Below are 8,160 nucleotides of genomic sequence, written 5' to 3' on the forward strand. Positions count from 1 at the left end.
TTCAGTAGATATTTGATGATGTCTGAAGAGTTGTTTGATTGCCACGACTGAGGAAGGGTTTCTGGACTTTAGTTGAGTAGGGGACAGGGCTGCTGGTACACATCCTACAATGCACATTACAGTCCTGCACAGCAGCTGTCCTGCCCTAAATGTCAATAGTGATGACGTCAGGAAACCCTGACCCATCTCCCACGCAAAACCTCTCTTGTCTCCTCCAAGTCAGTGTTTGCAAAATTGTGTTTAGAAGAATGCGTGCATACCACATGTTTTATATAGTTACATTGCATTTGTAATAATGACCTTGATGTTGGGAAATAACCTGACCTAATGCTTAAATCAGCAAGATGTCCAGGTTCCACCCTGGTCTGTGATGGATCCTTTCCCATAATTTCAGCTTATATTTGTGGTATTATTCTCTATTTATCATGTCCCAAACATATCCTAGTTTAACTACTTCGTACAGTGATTCATTTTTCTGTGGAGCCATTTTTTTTTGCCATATGCCTCAATCCATATGCATATTATATAATGATTTCTGTTGGTTTCCTTACAGTACATAACCATCATTAGTATCACATACTCAAATCTTTGAATCATTGCTAAGTGAGAATGATTTCTCCTTCTTCTGAACTTGTCTATTTATGTCTCATTTGGCACTTTGTAACTTTGAATATAGGTGTCTCTGGCTTCTTGATACTGTAAGCTCTTTGAAGTCATATCTGAATTGCATTTTCCTGGTGCCATGGTGTATGCTTGATGTTCATTAAAACTTGAACTACAAGAACAATATTACATGTTTTGAAAAAGGTAATTTATATATAATTACCTGTCCCCTCTGCCCCTTTTCCTTTATAGTATTTACTTGAACACATTTCATTCAATGTTTAATGTATAATTCTGGCAAGTAGGAAAGATTAAATAAATAAGTCATAAAAGATGTATATTGGAAATTTCCCAGAACAGTTTTTATATGCATTCTCAAGCTGATATTTTTACTGCCATTTGCTTCTCAAAAAGAAATGGATTTGAAATATAAACATTTATTCATATGACTCAAACCTCTAACTTTATCCAGGTTAATCCACAGGGTGCCGATCCGCACAAAGTGAGTTGAAGAGCAGAAGTCAACAGATACAGCTAGTGAGTGTATTGGCAGTGTCTGTGTGATCCTAATCATGCCACCTCACCATGAGTATTTCTGGGCATCCACCTGCTAAGTGAAAGGTTCATATCCAACAACTCTGGCCGTCCTTGCTCTAACAAGGGCCATCAGTACACCACTGAACTGACATTGTACACATTTCCCTTCCACGCCATGGTGCTCCTGCAGTTTTCCCCATTTCATTAAATGATACCGCCATCCCCTCAGAAACTATACTCAGAAATCTGAGTGATTTTACAACTACTCTGATTTCTTCATTTTCAGTATTAATCTATTAACAAGTCTTACTGATGATGCAATGTCCAAAATGTATCTTAAAATCTGCCACTCCTTTCTTCCTTCTCCCATTTAATTCAGCCTCCAGTAGCTCTTGTTGGATGATTATAATGACATTAAACTGGGGTCATACATTTCTAATCTTGCATTTGAATATAGGTCTGGCTGACTCCAAGCTTTCCCTTTCCTCAAAGGGGACTTTCAGACACAAATAATTTTCTGGGCTCTTGGTTTAGAAATAGGACCACCACCGGTCTTCCAGCACCTGAAGATCTGAGGAACAATCTTAATGGCAACAAACAACTTAAAATCTTACATGCCTCATGAATTACAGATCTAAAGGTTTTCCTAAATTCCTGGTCTTCCTTGATTATGACTACATCAAATTCTCAACTCTTGTACATGTTCAATCGTTTCAGTTTATGAATTATTTTGCCATCCAACACATACTGTAGTATCAATTCAAGCATGAAACGTAGCCCTTCCTTTAATCTACACTTGTGTGCCCACACACAGCATCTTGTGCATGGTTAGGGAGGAAGACAAGAGCCAAGAGTTACCTCATGTCAACAAAAACTTCCAATGAAATACCAGACATCCTTTTTCTTAAACTTTCTTTGGCTACCCAACCACAGGGGATTTCTCACTGGTGAGTTCACAGCCCTTAGTCTTCCAGTCTCATGCTATAAGGCTACCCATTCCTCTTCTCTCACGCAGGGGGTTTAGCCACATCCTTTGTGTCTTAGCTCCTCCTAAAACGCAGTCCTCAGGAGGCATTCCTTTTAACTTCAAATAGCTTATCAGTATTACTCCAAAAGAACATATTTTCTTCCTAAGAATTCTCATTCAGTGTTAAGATAATAAATTGTTATTCTCCCTTAAAAGGGCATGAAGATTTCAAATCAAGTTAAATATTTGTAATATTTTGTTTGTTATCAACCTCCAGTTATTTATTAAGAATTTCTTATGAGTTTGGCATCATTTTGTTGCCAGGGGCATTGTAATAGTGGGCAAAACCCAGCAAGAATTCTGCTCCTATAGAGTATAGATTCTACGTATTTAATAGTTCCATTCACTGTTAATGTGTCATTACAAAATGAGAAGACTTTGTAAGATTCCATACAAATTTTAGGATTGTTTGTTCCAGCACTTTGAAAAATGTCATTAGAATTTTGATCGGATGGCATTGAAGGTATAGATCGCTCTGTGTAGCATAGACATTTTAACAACGTTTATTCTTCCAATCCATGAGCATGGAATGTTTTTCCATCTTTTTGTGTCTTCTTCAATTTCTTTCATGAGTGTTCTGTGGTTCTTAGAGTATAGATCCTTTACCTCTTTGGTTAGGTTTATTCTGAGGTATCTTATGGTTTTTGGTGCTATTATAAATGGAATCGTTTCTCTAATTTCTCTTTCTACAGTTGCGTTATTAGTGTATAAGAAAGCAACTGATTTCTCTATATTGATTTTGTATCCTGCCACATTACTGAATTGCTGTATGAGTTCTAGGAATTTGGGGGTGGAGTCTTTTGGGTTTTCCACATAAAGTGTCATGTCATCTGCGAAAAGAGAGAGTTTGACTTCTTCTTTGCCAATTTGAATAACTTTTCTTTCTTTTTGTTATCTGATTGCTATTGCTAGGACTTCTAGTACTATGTTGAACAATAGTGGTGAGAGTGGGCATCCTTGTCGTGTTCCTGATCTTAAGGGAAAGGCTGTCAACTTTTCCACATTGAGGATGACATTCGCTGTGGGTTTTTCATAGATGGATTTTATGAACTTGAGGAATGTTCCCTCTATCCCTATACTCTGAAGAGTTTTAATCAGGAAAGGATGCTGTATTTTGTCAAATGCTTTCTCTGCATTGATTGAGAGGACCATATGGTTCTTCTCTCTCTTCTTATTAATGTGTTCTATCACACTGACTGATTTGCGAATGTTGAACCACCCTTGCATCCCGGGGATAAATCCCCCTTGGTCATGGTGGATGATCCTTTTAAAATATTGTTGGATCCTATTAGCTAGGATTTTGTTGAGGATTTTGGAATCCACATTCATCAGGGATATCCATCTCAAGTTCTCCTTTTTGATGGGGTCTTTGCCTGGTTTGAGGATTAAGGTAATGCTGGCCTCATAGAATCAGTGTGGAAGCTTTCCTTCTGTTTCTGTTTTTTGAAACAGCTTCAGGAGAACAGGTATTATTTCTTCTTTGATTGTTTGGTAGAATTCCCCAGGGAACCCGTCAGGCCCTGGACTCTTGTTTTTTGGGAGGTTTTTGATCACTGCTTCAATTTTGTTACTGGTTATTAGCCTACTCAGATTGTCAATTTCTTCCTGTTTCAGTCTTGGGAGTTTATAGGTTTCCGGGAAGGCATTCATTTCATCTAGGTTGCTCAATTTATTGGCATATAGTTGTTGATAATAATTTCTAATAATTGGAAAAGACCCTGAATCGCCAAGGAAATGTTGAAAAAGAAAAATAAAGCTGGGGGCATCACGTTGCCTGATTTCAAGCTATATTACAAAGCAGTGATCACCAAGACAGCATGGTCCTGGCACAAAAACAGACATATAGACCAATGAAACAGAATAGAGAGCACAGATATGGGCCCTCAACTCTATGGTCAAATAATCTTTGATGAAGCAGGGAAAAATATGCAATGGGAAAAAGAGAGTCTCTTCAATAAATGGTGCTGAGGAAATCAGACAACTATATACAGAAGAATGAAACTCAACCATTCTCTAACACCATACACAAAGATAAACTTGGGTGCCTGGGTGGCTCAGTCGTTAAGCATCTGCCTTCGGCTCAGGTCATGATCCCAGGGTTCTGGGATCGAACCATGCGTCGGGCTCCCTGCTCCATGGGAAGCTTGCTTCTCCCTCTCCCATTCCCCCTGCTTGTGTTCCTGCTCTCACTATCTCTCTCTCTCTGTCAAATAAATAAATAAATAAAATCTTAAAAAAAAAGATAAACTCAAAATGGATGAAAGACCTTAATGTGAGACAGGAATCCATCAAAATCCTAGAGGAGAACATAGGCAGTAACCTCTTTGACATTGGCCAGAGTAAATTCTTTCAAGATACATCTCCAAAAGCTAGTGAAATAAAAGCAAAAATGAACTTTTGGGACTTCATCAAGATAAAAAGCTTTTACACAGCAAAGGAAACAGCCAACAAAACAGAGAGGCAACCCACAGAATGGGAGAAGATATTTGCAAATGACACTACAGATAAAGGGATGGTATCCAAGATCTATAAAGAACTTCTCAGACTCAACACCCAAAAAACAAATAATCAAGTCAAAAAATGGGCAGAAGTCATGAACAGGCACTTCTCCAAAGGAGACATACAAATGACTAACAGACACATGAAAAAATGTTCATCATCATTAGCCATCAGGGAAGTTCAAATCAAAACCACACTGAGATACCACCTTATACCAGTTAGAATGGCAAAAATGGACAGGGCAAGAAACAATAAATGTTGGAGAGGTTGTGGAGAAAGGGGAACCTTCTTACACTGTTGGTACAGCCACTTTGGAAAACAGTGTGGAGGTGCCTCAAAAAATTAAAAATAGAGCTACCCTATGACCCAGCAATTGCATTCTGGGTATTTACCCCAAAGACACAGATGTAGTGAAAGGAAGGGCCATATGCACCCCAATGTTCATAGCAGCAATGTCCGCAATAGCCAAGCTGTGGAAAGAGCCTAGATGCCCTTAAACAGATGAATGGATAAAGGAGATGTGGTCCATATATACAATGGAATATTACTCAGCCATCAGAAAGGACAAATACCCTATGCTGAGCGAAATAAGTCAATCAGAGAAAGACATGTATCATATGATCTCACTGGTGTGAGGAATTCTTAATCTCAGGAAACAAACTGAGGGCTGCTGGAGTGGTGGGGCTGGGAGGGATGGGGTGGCTGGGTGATGGACATTGGGGAGGGTGTGTGCTATGGTGAGTGCTGTGAATTGTGTAAGACTGTTGAATCACAGACCTGTACCTCTGAAACAAATAATACATTGTATGTTAAAAATAAAAAAGAAGAAGATAGCAGGAAGGGGAAAATGAAGTGGGGGAAATCGGAGAGGGAGATGAACCATGATAGACTATGGACTCTGAGAAACAAACTAAGGGTTCTAGAGGGGAAGGGGGTGGGGGGATGGGTTAACCTGGTGATGGGCATTAAAGAGGGCACGTACTGAATGGAGCACTGGGTGTTATATGCAAACAATGAATCATGGAACACTACATCAAAAACTAATGATGTAATGTATGGTGATTAACATAACATAATAAAAAAAAAAGGAAGGATGAATATCCAACTCTTACATCAACATGGATGGGACTGGAGGAGATTATGTTAAGTGAAATAAGTCAAGCAGAGAAAGTCAATTATCATATGGTTTCACTTATTTGTGGAACATAAGGAATAACATGGAGGACATTAGGAGAAGGAAGGAAAAAATGAAGGGGGGGAAATTGGAGTAAGAGATGAACCATAAGAGACTATGGACTCTGAGAAACAAACTGAGAGTGTTAGAGAGGTGGGGAATGGGGGGATGGGTTAGCCCGGTGATGGCTATTAAGGAGGGCACGTGCTGCATGGAGCCCTGGGTGTTATATGAAAACAATGAATCGTGGATCACTACATCAAAAACTAATGATGTATTGTATGGTGACTAACATAACATAATACAATAAAATTTAAAAAAAAGAGAGTTTTCAAGGAAGGAATTCAAACCTATGAAGTCATGGCACATGAGGATCTGACCTAGACTAGGGATCAGGGAATGCAGCCCCAGGAAGTGAGGATAGAGATGATTTTGAAGCAATGGTGTGCTGCTAAAGGTTTAACAACTGGCTCTATGGGGGAGTGGGAAAGGGGATGGGCCCTGATGTGTAGCATTTGCCAATTTCTGTGGTGTATATGTTCTCTCTATGTCTGGCTCCAAGCTATCAATGTGGCAGGTCTGAATGTGGAGTGTATAATATATTAATTATATAGTATAGTATAGTAAAGTATAGTATAGTAACCACCATTATACAGCACTTCTATCACACAGAAATGACCTTATGAGCATAGATACTGTTGATATCACTTATATATAAAGTAGAATCTAAAAACACTGAACTCATAGAAACAGAGCTTTGAATGGTTGTTGCCAGGGCTGGGGGTCGGGTGGAAGAAATGGGGAAATGTTGGTCAAAGGGTACAATATTCCAGTTATAAGACGAATAAGTTCAGTAGATATCATGTATAGCATGGTGATTATAGTTAATAATACTGTGAATATATATATACATATATAAAGTTTTTCATAATATTGTGTGTATATATATATATATATATACACACACACATAAAGTTTCTCTATATATATGTTTGTGTGTATATACACACACAAGCACATTGAAAGTTGCTAAAAGAGTAGATCTTAGGGTTTCTTACCACAAGAAAGAAGGAGATGGTAATTATGTGATATGATGGAGATACTAGGTAACACTATGGTGGCAATAACTTTGCAATGTATAAGTGCATCAAATCAGCACGTGTATACTTTGAACATACAGAAGATTATATGTCAATTTTTATCTTAATAAACTTGGAAAACAAAAAGCACAGGGAGTAGGGCAACGTAGTAAAATAGTCAGGAAATTATACATTTTGAGTATTTATTGCCTTTGTTTTAATATAATTTATTTCACTTAAAAATAAAAGCTCTGTTTAACAACCAGCACATAGTGTTCTTGAAAATTTAACAGTCCTGTGAGGCCATGCGAGCTGTATCCAGCAGCACACTGAGAGAGTGGGTTTAACTGGGCATGGGGGCTGCGCAGAGGTGCAGTATGTGCAGAGCCCCTGTAATGAGATGGGCCTTAGCCAGCTCTCTAAGGCTTTTTGCTCTTCAACTGGATAACAGGGGAAGCCCCTGCAGATGTATAAGCAGAGGTGAAATGATCAGATTGTACTTGGGAAAGGCTTATTGTGGAGGAGGGGGGTTCCTGTTGTCACTGAGTAGTTTTGGTTGAATTTGAGTAAAAGCACAAGCAGAGGATTCAGGCTCTGGATGACTATCCTCAACTCTGAAATTTCATGATAATGAAAGAAACTGAAGTTTTCGAGGACAGATAGAAGAGGTTCTCAAGATGTTATCTTGTGCATTGTAAGTAGGTACATAACTATGCCAGGAACTTGAGGCCAGGAAAAAAAAAAAGCCTTGTCTTTAAAATAAATAGCCACAGGAAGCAAAGTGAGTCAGGTGTTTTCTCTTTCTCTCTCTCCCTCTTCATGGGTTCCTATTTTTGAAACATCACTTCCTTGAAGTGTCAGACAATTATATCTGCTAATATATTTTTGCCAACATGATCCTAAAAAGGATGATGTGTGTTATTTATGCCATTCCTTCTTGGCCGGAGTGAATAGGACAGTAAATGCTGTGATGTTTCATTTTAGGAAATTCCTTGTGCAAGAGATTTCAGAGAGCACAACCCAAGAGGAGGAAAACCGATGAAGAGCTACGGCATTGTCTTCTCTGGCTCCCTTAGCCCTCTGAAGTTTAGCCACAGCTTCCTGACTCCGCAGCTGCCTCTCTCTCAGGGTCTCTGCCAGTGTCTGCTCTAATCCCTCCCACAGCAGGAGCCCTGAAGCTAACACAACCCCTGTGTCCACCCATCCACCCTGTGCCACAACCATACCCTTTGGGCTCCTGC

Source organism: Callorhinus ursinus, unplaced genomic scaffold (assembly GCF_003265705.2).
Source record: "Callorhinus ursinus isolate GAN/ISIS: 27379988/994484 unplaced genomic scaffold, GSC_fseal_2.0 scaffold4, whole genome shotgun sequence".
Taxonomy (NCBI): domain Eukaryota; kingdom Metazoa; phylum Chordata; class Mammalia; order Carnivora; family Otariidae; genus Callorhinus; species Callorhinus ursinus.